The 14,974-nt window shown below is 44.1% G+C and overlaps 1 long non-coding RNA gene across 1 annotated transcript; it reads right to left on the reverse strand.

Moving 5' to 3' along the window:
- Positions 1 to 13,542: 13,542 nt before the first annotated feature.
- LOC123312552 lies at positions 13,543 to 14,649 on the reverse strand. The gene is made up of 4 exons (XR_006537646.1): positions 14,599 to 14,649; positions 14,413 to 14,540; positions 13,804 to 13,971; positions 13,543 to 13,601 (listed from the first exon to the last, which is right to left on the reverse strand). It is a non-coding gene; the product is annotated as an uncharacterized LOC123312552 (long non-coding RNA).
- Positions 14,650 to 14,974: the final 325 nt, after the last annotated feature.

Raw genomic sequence — 14,974 nt, forward strand, 5'->3', positions numbered from 1 at the left:
GCTCATATAATTTGTGTAATTTTGGACCATCGTTGTTCGTTCGGCCAATTTTTGCCCCTATGGTTTTAGCCGTCGTTAGCGCTGCACAGTAAAAAACTAGATGAAGATATTCCAATGAACTTCCATTCTGTAGGTACTCAGGTAAAACGTCCTTATTCAAGATGTCGATTATGAGTGACAGTTTCTTGGATGTATTGAGTCGGGGAGGTGCTATTCGATGAAGAGGATCTGTTCCTTTCAGTTCGGCAAAGTATCTCCTCATCTCAGAGTCAACTTGTCGGTGGAGCTCTTCCCTATCGTCCTGGTGTTCTGCCTCACTTGGGTTGCAAGATGGACTTTCAGCGTCAATTTCTTCTGGCTGTTGTTGCCCAGGCATGTGAATCTCATCAGAGGTGTTGGTGTCGTTCTTTGTTACTGGCGGACGCTGAAGTTCTTGTTTAATTGCGTCGATTCTGGCCATTGGTATGAGTTCATTTCTCAGAATTACGCGGTACTGGTCTACCACCCGTTGTTTAGTGACATGGAGAAATCTCAATGTCACCCAAATGGGTAGGCATTGCAGAATTCCTCATGGAGCCTTTTCCTATAGTTGTTCGTGTTCTGCCCTAGTCCCGTGATGGAGTTATATATGCGCACAATAGTTTCATTCATGGACGTTGTCCACTTCATGCGCTTTCTAACTAACCCCGCTTGGGTGAGCAGTGGCTGAATATCCTGCGCAGCACCTTCAGCGGTTCGAGTCGGCAATTGAATTGGACTCGTTGGTTGCTGTTGTTATTATGACTTTAGCCTTGCGGCTTTCACACTCCTCTAAAGAAGAAAATTCACTTATCCCAGATATCTCAGATATCAAAAGGATTAAGCTCTGTTGGAGCCCTTTCCAGGTTTTCGGGCTCGTGGTGGTGATGGTCGGGTCCGCGTCGCTCCTCGCCTCCCTGCTGTAGGTTGGATTCCTGCTCCACCCGCACTTCCTGTCGGAGCAGACGGTGTTCCTCTGCATTTCCCATGTACTTGCGTACAGTTCTCGCCGTTCCGAGCAGTACCGCCTTCTGCATGACTCTATAGATATTTTCGTCCAACTGAAGTTTCCTCAAGTTCTCTAGTAGTTTCTTCGGTATCAGGCCTGTAGATGATATGACAATAGGGATGGTCTTGACATCTTTCAGCTTCCACTGTATCCTGGTTTGCTCCTCGAGATCTCTGTACTTTGAAATTTTTTCAGTGTGCCTATCTAGAAGATTGTTATTATTTGGAATCGCCACATCGATGAATAGTGCTCTGTCCTCATCCTTGTTGAGCAATATGAGGTCTGGTCTATTGTGGGTTATTTTCCGGTCTGTGAGAACCGTGCGATCCCAGTAGAGCTTGTGATGTTCGTTTTCCAGCACAGCATCCGGATGGTAATTGTAATAAGGAACCTTTTTCGAAGTTAGAAGTTGGTGTGTTAGTGCCAATTCTTGGTGAAGAATCTTGGCAACAGCATCATGTCTATTCTTGTACGCCGTGCCAGCGAACTTCTGACATCCCCCGGTGATGTGCTGGATTGTTTCATGTGTCGCACAGCCATACCGACAGCTATCGTCCGCCACTGAGGCATCTTTGGCGATGTATTTCATGTAATTTCTTGTTGGAATCACCTGATCCTGGATGGCGAGCATGAAGCCCTCTGTCTCAGGAAACAACCTTTCGGAAGTCAACCAGTAGTTCGACGCAGATATGTCGACGTAATCATGGTTGACCTCGTTCTGGTGCCTCCCATGCAAAGGTTTGCCAATCAGTTTCTGCATTTTACTTGCTGCAGAGTGTTCGACGGTTTCCAAGTGATCCTGTTGTAGCTTTAATTTAATAATAAGACTTTAGCCTTGCGGCTTTCACACTCCTCTCCAGAGGAAAATTCACTTATCCCAGATATCTTAGATATCAAAAGGATTAAGCTCTGTTTGAACCCTTTCCAGGTTTTCGGGCTCGTGGTGGTGGTCGGGTCCGGGTCGCTCCTCGCCTCCCTGCTGTAGGTTGGATTCCTGCTCCACCCGCACTTCCTGTCGGCGCAGACGGTGTTCCTCTGCATTCCCCATGTACTTGCGTACAGTTCTCGCCGTTCCGAGCAGTACCGCCTTCTGCATGACTCTATAGATATTTTCGTCCAATTGAAGTTTCCTCAAGTTCTCCAGTAGTTTCTTCGGTATCAGGCCTGTAGATGAAATGACAATAGGGATGGTCTTGATATCTTTCAGCTTCCACTGTCTTCTAATTTGTTCCTCGAGATCTCTGTATTTTGAAATTTTTTCAGTGTGCCTATCTAGAAGATTGTTATTATTTGGAATCGCCACATCGATGAAAAATGCTCTGTCCTCATCCTTATTGAGCAATATGAGGTCTGGTCTATTATGGGTTATTTTCCGGTCTGTCAGAACCGTGCGATCCCAGTAGAGCTTGTGATGTTCATTTTCCAATACAGCATCCGGATGGTAATTGTAATAAGGAACCTTATTTGAACTTAGAAGTTGGTGTTTTAGTGCCAATTCTTGGTGAAGAATCTTGGCAACAGCATCATGTCTATTCTTGTACGCCGTGCCAGCGAACTTCTGACATCCCCCGGTGATGTGCTGGATTGTTTCATGTGTCGCACAGCCATAACGACAGCTATCGTCCGCCACTGAGGCATCCTTGGCGATATATTTCATGTAATTTCTTGTTGGAATCACCTGATCCTGGATGGCGAGTATGAAGCCCTCTGTCTCAGGAAACAACCTTCCGGAAGTCAACCAGTAGTTCGACGCAGATATGTCGACGTAATCATGGTTGACCTCGTTCTGGTGCCTTCCATGCAAAGGTTTGCCAATCAGTTTCTGCATTTTACTTTCTGTAGAGTGTTCGACGGTTTCCAAGTGATCCTGTTTTAGCTTTAACGGTGTAGAACTATCAGCAACACAAACTACTCGATGGAGTTCTGACGAAGCAGCCTTGCTCAGGAAATATTTTCGAAGTCCTTCAATTTCCTGGGACATACGGTTGGACAAATCAACAATTCCTCTACCCCCAAGATGTCGTGGCAGCTCTGTCCGTTCTATTGAGCTTTTGGGGTGATGTTTATTGTGTTTAGTCAGCATCGTTCTTATTTTTCTCTGTAGTGCTGCTAAATCGGTGGTCGTCCAAGAGATGATACCGAATGAATAGCTCAGCGCCGAGCAAGCGTAGGTGTTAATCGCTTTTATCAGATTTTTGCTGTTAAGACCAGTTCTCATTATCCTTCTCAATCTTCGGGTGAACTCCTCCGTTAATTCTTTCTTCATCTGGGTCTGATTGATTTTTCTTGCCTGTTTTATGCCTAGATCTTGTATGTGTCTCCTTCCTTCAATGCTTCAATTTCTGCACCTTCCTTGAGTTTGAACGTACCAACTTCTATTTTCCCTCTCGTTATGTTGAGCAGTCGACATTTTTCTAATCCAAACTTCATTTTGATGTCTTCCGAAAATCCTTCCACCATTTTCAGCATCTGTTGCATTTGTTTTTTGGTAGATGCGAAGAGTTTCAAATCGTCCATGTAAAGTAGGTGATTCAGTTTCATCATAGTTCTACTGCCGCTTTTGATGGTAAATCCGTAGTCCGTAGAATTCAATCTATGAGACAAGGGATTCAGGGCCATACAGAACCACAGAGGGCTCAGCGAGTCTCCTTGGAAAATTCCGCGTCTTATTAGAATAGGTCCTGTTGTAATGGAGCAATCTGTTGCTTTCATTTGAAGACTAGTACGCCAGGTTGACATGGCGTTTTTCAGGAACTTAACAATATTGGGATCCACCTTGTAAATCTTCAAGATCGTCAAGAGCCATTCGTGGGGTATAGAATCGAATGCTTTTTTGTAGTCTACGTACGCAGCGTAAAAATTCCTCCGCTTGGAGAACGCTTGATTGCAGATAACTGAATCAATTATTAGCTGTTCTTTGCACCCTCGGCTGTCTTTGGTGCATCCTTTCTGTTGCATGGCGATGATGTTATTCCTTTCGCAATGGTTGTGAATTCGATTTGAAATGCACGATGTGATTAATTTGTACATCGTTGGAAAACATGTGATTGGTCGGTATTTGGATGGGTCTATTGTATTCCTTTGGTCTTTAGGTAACAGGTACGTTGTGCCATGTGTAAGGAATATTGGCATTCTTTCAGGATTTTCAATGACATCATTTATTACGGAGGTCAATTTGTCATGCATGATCCAGAGTTTCTTGATCCAGAAGTTTTGTAATCCATCAGGCCCAGGTGCTTTCCAGTTGTGTAGTCCTCTGATAGCTGATTTTACTTCTTCAATTGTTATCTTGTCATGCTGCATTGGCTCATATTTTATAGCTTCAGATTTTTCATCTTCAATCCATCCGGTATCTCCATTGAACTGAGGTTTCGTTGATAATTGTTCGGTCCAGAATTGTTCTATGGCTTCTTTTGGTGGTAACTTTCCATTTTCTACATCAGACGATGTAAGTGACCGGTAGAAAGTTTCTTCCGACTTTTCGAATGAATATTGTCTCTTTTCCGGCTATAATTGCTTTTATATCTCCTCAGGCGTTCTGCATACAGACTTAACTTTTGCTTCAGAGTGTCGAGGCAGTGGTGAGCTGTAGCATTCTCCGTCTCTCGTTCTGTGTGTGTTCTGTTTCTATCCATGATTTCTTTGGCAGCTGTCACAACCTTTCTTCCGCGATTCCCGTTCAAGTACTCCGTCAGTCGTCCAATGTCTCTTCTTAGTCTCTCTGTTCTGTGTTGAATACGTTTCTGCCATGGTGGCGCATGTAATTTGTGTAATTTTGGACCATCGTTGTTCGTTCGGCGAATTTTTGCCCCTATGGTTTTAGCCGTCTTTAGCGCTGCACAGTAAAAAACTAGATGAAGATATTCCAATGAACTTCCATTCTGTAGGTACTCAGGTAAAACGTCCTTATTCAAGATATCGATTATGAGTGCCAGTTTCTTGGATGTATTGAGTCGGGGAGGTGCTATTCGATGAAGAGGATCTGTTCCTTCCAGTTCGGCAAAGTATCTCCTCATCTCAGAGTCAACTTGTCGGTGGAGCTCATCCCTATCGCCCTGGTGTTTAGGCTCATTTGCTTTGCAAGATGGACTTTCAGTATCAATGTCTTCTGGGTGTTGTTGCCCAGGCATGTGAATTTCATCAGAGGTGTTGGTGTTATTCTCTATTGCTAGCGGACGCTGAAGTTCTCGTTTAATTGCGTCGATTCGGGCCGTTGGTATGAGTTCATTTCTCAGAATTACGCGGTACTGGTCTGCCACTCGCTGTTCAGTGACATTGAGATTTGGGTAGGCGTTGCAGAATTCCTCATGGAGCCTTTTCCTATAGTTGTTCGTGTTCTGCCCTAGTCCCGTGATGGAGTTATATATGCGCACAATAGTTTCATTCATGGACGTTGTCCACTTCATGCGCTTTCTAACTAACCCCGCTTGGGTGAGCACTGGCTGAATATCCTGCGCAGCACCTTCAGCGGTTCGAGTCGGCAATTGAATTGGACTCGTTGGTTGCTGTTGTTGCTTTGGAGCTGTAACTTCTTTTGCAGCAGGAGCCCGCTTCCTCAACATCCTGCCACCGACGTCCCGCATGCTGTCATGTCCAGCGCCGGCTCCAGACATGCCCTGACGATCCCCAGGCAGCGACTTGTTTCCGAGGCTTCTCGTTATCACCATTTCCATGGGATTGTGCTCCCCTTTCTCGGTTTGGGTGAGGGGTAGAGAAATGGGAGCAGTAAGAGCACCCCCATAAAGGATGTGAAAGAGAGAGGATAAAGGAATGGGACTGCGGACAGCAGGCGTAGCTGGCTGCACCGTCTACGTCGTTACGATGGCTACCCGGCAGGCCATCTACTAGATAGCTGCCAGGCAGGCCAGACATATTATTAATTATTAATTATTATTAATAATATTATTATTATTATTATTAAATTTCACTTTTTGTGTGTTTTATATTTAATATTTTTGAAGATGTATTCTTATGATTTCATGTTAATATATGTGGGTATGTATATATATTGTACAAAAATATATTTTGTTTCTATAAAAACTCAATTTCAAATGAATCAAACTGAGTATCATTGATTTCAGTTTTACATGAATTGTAACGTGGTTTCCTCGGAGGAAACTTATCTCGAGCGCCAGCTATTCTTTTCACCAGGAAGAATAGCAAACCTACCAGAGTAGCTGCTAGTCGGAGACAGAGTTCGCTGTTATCTAGGGTGGTAGCGATAACGAAGTAGTCAAAATCAAATTATGTACCAGTTTATTCACACCTTCGGAAACTGATTTTATAAACAACCTACACAAATATGTGTAGGTTGTGATGAACCCCAGTTTTCTGAGGAAAATTGGAGTTCATCTTAGTGCATTTCTTTCGTTTTAAATTTCCGTCTTTGAAAATATTTTAATTCTCGAATATTCCGTACGTTCATTCCGACAGGCAGAGTAAATGTAAAAAACCGCTTATCTGTATTTCACGTTGTTTTTCTTACATGCCGCTGAAGATTTCGACGTTTTTCATCTGTTGATATGCGATAAACCGGAGCTGACGACGTTTTTCATTTTTGTCGCATTCTGGAATTTTCAGATTTTTGCCGTGAGAGGGAATGTGCCTATAAAAGCGAATTTTCCCCCGCGACGGTCACTTTTGAATTTTACTTCAGTGCTTTCCTTTCGCTTGAGTATTTTTCGCTTTCTAACGTGGTCTCTAACTTCTGTTATAAATTCAGTTGATTTTCCGTATTTCTTTCGCCGTTGAAGATAATCATTTTGTGTTATTTGCATCAGTGCTTAGAGTTAATTTTTTAGTTTTTTTTTCTTTTAAATCCTTTGAGTTTCGAGTGCTTGAAACAAAGGAGGTAGGTCCCCGTCTGTACCGTTCAGTTTCTTTGTTAGACCTACGCCGTTACTTCTTTAACTTTGACACTGCTGTACTGTATCGTTTCCTGTTGTATTTTATCGTTCTTTACCCTGTCCGCGTTCCGCGTCATAAGTGTTAAATCCGAAATCTCTTCTTTTCTGTCAGTCATGGTGTGCTATAACCCTTGGGGCAGAGAATAAGAGATACCGCACGTAGTCAGTGAGATCCCGTAGTTGCGTTAAAAATAGACGTTTTTCTTCGCTGTCAGTCATGGCGTGCTAAAACCCTTGGGGCAGCGAATAAAAGTCTCGAACAGACCCGCCCTTATTGTGTTTCATTCCCGGAGAAATACAACTACACACCGATACCGTATAGCAAGTCCTTAGCATTCGTCAGTTCTGGTTGGCGCATTTTTATTGAACCGTTAATTTTTCACTACACCCGGTATAAATTTCATAAAGTGCTCGTGACCGGATAAGATTTCCCGAATGTATTTTCACTTATAGAATCACTCATATTTTATATCACACATATCTCCCTTGTACATATAATTAGTTTCCGAAGGTGTGAATAAACTTTTACATAATTCGATTTTGACTTCTTCGTTGTCGCTACTACCCTAGACAGCACCGAGCTCTGTCTCTGGCTAGCAGCTACTCTGGTAGGTTTGCTATTCTTCCTATTGAAAAGAATAGCTGGCGCTCGAGATTAAGGCTTCTCCGAGAAACGCACGTTACAAAAATGGCGCCCGAGCAGGGACAGTGCAAAATCCAGTAGGAAACAACAGAGGTGAGAAACATTAACCGGACAGTGAGTGAATTCCCGAAACAGTGAGTAAAACCTAAGAACAGTGAGTAACTATTTCTTGAACCGAGAACTGTGAAAAATAAACTTGAACTGTGTTTTATTACCTGCCACCCTGTATTGAACTGTTATACTGTGAATTGAATTGGACTATATTCTGAAAATTTTCCTATTGTTGAAACCTATTGGAAATTATTTAATTATTCCTTTTGCCGATTACTTATATTGAGTTGTTGAAAACTGAACTGTTGTTGCGCCTTAATATCAGTGAAAATTATTTCCGATTTCTTATTATTTCTGATTTATTGAATTGAACTGTTTTAATTTCGTATTGAAGGTGAGTGAACTTCCGAACATTGAAAATTTATTGTCACAATTGGTAAAATTTAATAGGTTTGATTTACCTATCAGTTTAATAGTGAATCACCTATTACCCTATTGATAACTTGTCTACCTGCTTTCATTTTCTTTTGACCTGTACTGTTGAAACTTACCAATTATTGCTGATTTTTTCTGAAACCTATTGCGATTTATTTTCCGAATATTGAACTTGAAAAACTGTTTGGAAATTAACCTGTGCGTTCTGGTGCGGTTCGAATTTCGGGAAATTTTCCGGACTATACGAAACGACTTGCGAGTGTGTGCGGTATTTCGCGAATATTTTCGGACTTTGGTGGGACTGATTGAAATTTTTTTCGAGTAACGTCGGACTTGTAAAATTTTTAGTGTGATACATCGGGACTTAGATTATTTTGGTGCGCCGTGATTTGAACTTAGATTTTTTTTTTTTTTGATACACCGGGACTTAGACTTTGATTTTTTTTTTGTGGTGTACCGATACCCACTTCGAACTTAGGTGAATAGGTTGGCTAACAATTAACTTACCGGGTTGGACTTAGAAATTAAACAGATTGTGAAAGACATACCGAGTGTGAAAGATTGGTGCGTTCTGAATCGGACTTAGTTGAAAATAATATGTCGAACATGGATGTAAACCGGTTACTCAGTGATGAACTTACATACGAATTACAACTGAGAGGACAATCGATACCGGGTACCGTGATGACTAAACGGAGTCTGTTACGACAAGTACTTCAATCTAATGAACCTCTATTACCCCCAACGTCATTGAATCCCGCCTCGGAGATTGAGATTTGTCAAAATAAACTCACCGATTTAGTGGAATCCCTTCAGAACTTCAATCATGAGAATGCGGCTAACGAATTTTCGCGAATTTACACCCGATTAATACACATACAAGGAAGGCTGGACTTTATTGTTACTGCAGACACAACACAGTTACAACTAGTTGGACAAATGAAGGCAACTACAGCTAAGGCGTTGGAAACACTAGAGGAGCTACGTAAAAAGAGCAATCGTGAACAGCTGCAGACATCTAACCGACATCAGAAGTCTCTCTTAGATGTGGAGGTGCCCAGTTCACCTGGAGTGTCACCGATCCAACCGGAGAGGATTTCAGGGCTCCGAGAGCCATCGCTTATCGACTTGGGAGATGGTGTCGATCCTCCTGTAGCGGTCGATGTCTCACGTACTGGTACACCTGTAAGGAATCCAACATTAGAACAGGTCATGAATGAGACAAGACAGACATGTACAGCGTTACTGCGACAGTTACCAGCGATACCTCTCACGCAGTCACAGGACTGTAGAACAACAACACCTGAGGGTCTGACACAGGGTAGATGGATTAATTCTACCCGAAGGGTGTCTTTTCCACACTTACCTGCACCTTGGATAAGTTCTGACCGACCAGTCATCACAACACCTGCCAGATCAGAACCGGAGTCCCGATCAACAATACCGACTGTCCCTGTACACAAATGGAACATTTCATTTGATGGCACTGGAAGTGTGACCGGATTCCTTGAGGAGGTGGAGAGGCTGGCTGAATCCCGTAAAGTGTCCCTGGAACAAGTTTTCGAATCAGTTTATGAATTACTACGAAAAGATGCAAGGGATTGGTTTATTCCCAGGAGAGGTACTTTCGAGGACTGGGAGGATTTCAGCAACCAACTGAAAGAAGCGTTTCTGCCTGTTAACTATGAGGAGAATCTGTTGGAGGAAATAAAAAGACGAACACAAGGTCCTGAAGAAAAGCTGCTTCTGTATGTTACCCGGATGCAGAACTTATTTCAGAAATTCACCTATACAAGACCATCCGAGGTGGAGCAGATCCGACTCATCCGACAGAGGTTGATTCCGCCCTTACAGCAGGCCTTGGCCTTCCAGGAGACCAAGACGTATGATGAACTTCTCCGTAAAGGAAAAGTTTTTGAACTGGTCCAATGGCAGATGAGCCAGTACACCCGGCCACCCTCCAAACCAGGTTTCGTGGAGGAACCTCACTTAACGTACACTCCCCGCCAACTGAACCGATATCAGGCGAGTTTTTCTGTGGATATCGGAGAACAGGTACAAACAACTGATCATAGGAAATCAATCCCGCCGACACCAGCCGACCAGACACGACTTTCTCCGCAGGGGGAAAGCCGTCCAAAGTCACACCGATCCAGAGAGTCAATAGTCCGGCAACAGGAATCACACCGTCCAACTTCTGGAGACAGGTCCGAAGGTAGATCCGGAAATTCAACACCGCCACCCCGTCGTCGAGCCGAAAATAGCCACGCTGACCGGACCCAATCATCATCAGGGAGGAGAGTGTCCTTCCAGACACAGTGTTTCCGATGTGGTGGATATGGCCACATGCGTCGAGAATGTCGCAGGCCACCGAAAATCTTCTGTTCTCGATGTCAGAGGGAGAACATTCTCTCACGAGACTGCCCGTGTTCGGAAAACTAAAGGGGAGATTGGAGACGGAGTCGACCACATCTCCCGGAATTTTGACTCCACTGACACCGACCACCTGTAATGATAACCGACCGTTAATAGAAGTCAAAATAGCCGGCGAACACTTCCGAGCACTGATAGATACAGGGGCGACCAGGAGTTTTTGCAGTCAGGCCGTATCCGATCGGTGTGAAAGTAAAGGAATCACAGGACAAACAATGCAGAACAGTTTTGCAGTAATAGCGAACGGAAAAACCACCGTCACGCCGAAACTGTACACCACCACCGTGCAAATTTCCGATTACACACTGCCTGATTTGAAATTCTTACTGGTACCAAGTTTACCGGTAGACATTATTCTGGGGATGGATGTTCTGTCGACTTTCAAGTTTTCCGTAAATCTCAGTACCGCCGAGTGCTTCCTGGAAGGCCGACTGATCTCGAAACCGATGACTCCCGTCGAAACCACCGCAGAAGTTCACACCGCCGAAGAACACCTATTGGAACTGACAGAATCTCAGAAACAAGAACTGGAGGCATTTCTGACCGAAGAATTAAAGAAGTTCGAAGACCTGTATGGTACAACCGACCTGATTGAACACAAGATCAAACTGAAACCGGGCACCGAACCGATCAAACAACGGTACCGACCCCTAAATCCGAAAATGCAGGAGATCTTCAATCAGGAAGTGGACCGTATGTTGGCTGAGGGAGTGATTGAACCCTGCAAGTCACCGTTGTATTGGTCAAGAAGAAAGACGGAAAGTACCGTTTCTGCATCGACTTCCGTGCTGTTAACCAAGTGTCTGTGAAAGATGCATACCCGTTGCCGTACATTTCTGGGATTCTGGATAAACTCCGAAAAGCGAAATACATCTCCACGCTGGACCTGAAACAAGGATACTGGCAGATACCATTAGCAAAGGAGAGCCGTCCGATTACTGCATTTACCGTCCCCGGAAGAGGTCTGTTCCAATTCACCGTGATGCCGTTCGGTTTACATGCAAGCCCAGCCACCTTCCAGAGATTCCTAGACACCGTCATTGGCCCAGAAATGGAACCGGAAGCGTTCGCTTACCTGGACGATATAGTTGTCCTGGGGGAAACTTTCGAGGAGCACCTGGAGAACTTGAGAGAAGTATTCCGACGGTTGAGAGAAGCCAATCTTCGTCTCAACCCCGACAAGTGTGACTTTGTGCGAAAATCCCTAAAATACCTTGGACATGTCGTCACCTCTGATGGCATCTGTACCGATCCCGACAAAGTCTCTTCGATAGTGTCTTTGCCAATACCGAAAACCGTCCGAGAACTGCGTCGATTTCTTGGAGTTGCCAGCTGGTACCGTCGTTTCATAGAGAACTTCTCCGATTTAGTTTCTCCGTTGACTCGATTACTGCAGAAGAAACACCGTTGGAAATGGGGAGAAGACCAGCAGAAGGCCTTCGAGCTTCTGAAACAAAAACTCACAGAATCTCCGATACTGGCTTGTCCAGACTTCACCCAACCGTTCGTTCTGCAAACTGACGCCAGTGACATGGGCCTTGGAGGTGCCCTAACACAAGTGATCGATTGAGAGGAGAGAGTAATCGCCTATGTGAGCCGAACACTAAACCCCGCAGAGAAAAATTACTCCGTGTCAGAAAAGGAATGTCTCGCCATAGTATTTTCCATAGAGAAACTGCGACCGTACCTAGAAGGATTCCATTTCACAGTAATTTCCGATCACATGAGTCTGAAATGGCTTAACTCCATCAAGTCACCGTCCGGAAGAATTGCTCGATGGGCCGTTTTCCTTCAGCAATTTGACTTCGAAGTCCAGTACCGTAAAGGATCGATGAACAAAGTAGCCGACAGCCTGTCCCGAAACCCGTTGCCGTCCCTAGATTCCGTATGTTTGTCCGAGATAGAAACAACCCAGTGCAAATGGTACAACAAAAAGTTACAGGAGGTGGAAAAAGACCCAGCAAATTTTCCTGACTACGCCGTTGAAAATGGAAAACTGTTGCGACATTTCTGGGACTCATCCGACATCACAGAAGATGGAACCGGCCAACCCTGGAAACTCTGTGTACCATCCGAACAGCGAACAGAAGTACTGCAGGAAAACCACGACTCAGAACTAGCAGGTCACATGGGGATTGCCAAAACGATTGCACGGATAGCCAGAAACTATTACTGGCCAGGGATGTTTAGAGACATTGCGAAATACGTGAGGAACTGCACATCGTGCCAAAAGTACAAAGTTTCGCAACAGAAAACCCCTGGTAAGATGCAACCACACCGAATGGCGGATGCGCCGTTCAAAGAAGTATCCACGGACATAGTTGGACTATTGCCACGGTCAAAAAAGGGAAACTCCTACATCGTGGTAATGCAAGACCGGTTCACAAAGTGGGTAGAGTGTCGTCCGTTGCGGAAAGCCACCGCCAAAACTGTTTATTCGGCCCTCTACGAACAAGTCATACTGAAATATGGTTGTCCAAAACTAGTAATATCCGACAATGGGGTACAATTTGACAGCAGGCTATTCAAGAACAGTCTCCGAGAGCTGAACATCGCTCACCGTTTCACACCACCGTATACTCCTCAGTGCAATCCTGTAGAAAGAGCTAACCGTACCCTAAAGACCATGATAGCACAGTTTTGTGAAGCCGATCAAAGAACCTGGGATGAAAAGATAGGAGAGTTAACGTTTGCCATCAATACCGCTAAACAGGAGTCTACTGGATTTACACCGGCATTTTTAAATTATGGAAGGGAACTAGAAGTCCCGAGGGCGATTTATTCGACAAACCCCCACCATGAAGGAATGAACGGAGAATCCAACCGTACAGAAGAAGAAAATAGAGACATGACTTACCGTACTCAACAGATCAAACATCTCCAGGAGGCTTATGAGTTCGTCCGTACCAAACTGTACCGTGCTTTCCAGCAACAGGCTCACCACTACAATCTTCGACGAAGAGAAATCCGATACCATGTGGGAGATAAAGTTCTACGCCGGGACCGTCCTTTATCCTCGGCCGTTGACAGTTTCGCCGCCAAGTTGGCTCCGAAGTTTTCCGGACCGTTTACCGTCGTTAAAGTTGTTTCACCTGTCGTCTATGACCTGAAAGATACAAAGGGTAGAAAAGTCACTAACATACACATTAAAGATTTAAAACCATTTCATGCATAACATATATTACTGTCATGATCCGTTAACCGTTCTATAGAAATAACCTCTGAAAGGAGGAAATCCGTTATATTTTTCCGTTACCGAATATATATATTTTTTTCCGTTACCGACTATATTATTATTTTCCGTTTACCTGTTTATCTGAATAACTGTAGTTGCTCAATTAACCAGAACCAGTGCATCCAGACAATCTGTTTCCAAGAACCAGCGGGTAACACCACCCCGAAACAAGTTGAACGAATTCCGCATGTCAACCAGTAGGGAGTTAGCCCTTTGTGCCTGTCCAAGAAGCCGAAGCTACCTACAAGGAGAAATCTCGTTAATAGGATGCCCATTATCAAACATAATTATAACCGACTACACCATAACAATTCCGTTCAAATTCCGTACATGCACCACCGTTGACCGAAATACTGTATCTACAGATTTTCATCCGTTCAGCATGCAATTATAAATCAAACCTGTTAAAACTGTCCGAAAAATCTGTTATTTATGTAAGGAGTGCCAATAAAGGATACTGTTTCACATTACAACTGAGTATATCCGTCTATTAATCCAATAGATCTAACCAATTTCTATTCTGAACCGAATCGAAATTATGGTACCGTCAATTTGCCACTGTCTACCTGAAGTAAACACCGTCTACCTGAAAACAGAAAGCAGAGAAAAAACCGTTCCAAGAAGAAAAGTTGACCACGAGGAACGATGAAGATTGGAGAGTTTATTGTTAGAAATTACCCACCTGCAAGTCTCATACCGGATCCGAAAGTCTCAACGTCCGTACAGCCGGGTCACACCAGCCCATTGAGCCCCCACGTCGAGCTGTTGGAGGCTTTCCACCTGTTGCAGCTCCCACGAATCCTGGGTAACCTACAAAACCACGATGGAATTCAAACACCCGCCAAACACAGTTAAATTAGGTACTCACCGGAGGGATGAAGCATGGCACGCTTCCGACCAGCGATGAAGATGAATTTCCACATAGAGAGGGAGGATTTTCCACTGTTATACACCATTTATCCACGGAACGCTGAAAAAAGTTCTTTGACAAGATGGCGGAGACCTGCGCCGAAATGACTGACGCTGACGTTTCTGCGTGCGCATTGGAACTACCATTCCAACCATAGAGAAGATAAGTACTTGATCGAGTTGTAATTGTAAACTGGTCACGAGTATATCAGTGGCGCGCGCGAAAGTAAGGTCACTATTTCTAGGGGTAGATAGAGTCGTGAAATTAAACTCACTATTTCATCGTAAGTTAATTTCTTCCGAGATGGAGGGGGTGTGATGAACCCCAGTTTTCT

Source organism: Coccinella septempunctata, chromosome 4, assembly GCF_907165205.1.
Source record: "Coccinella septempunctata chromosome 4, icCocSept1.1, whole genome shotgun sequence".
Lineage (NCBI taxonomy): Eukaryota > Metazoa > Arthropoda > Insecta > Coleoptera > Coccinellidae > Coccinella > Coccinella septempunctata.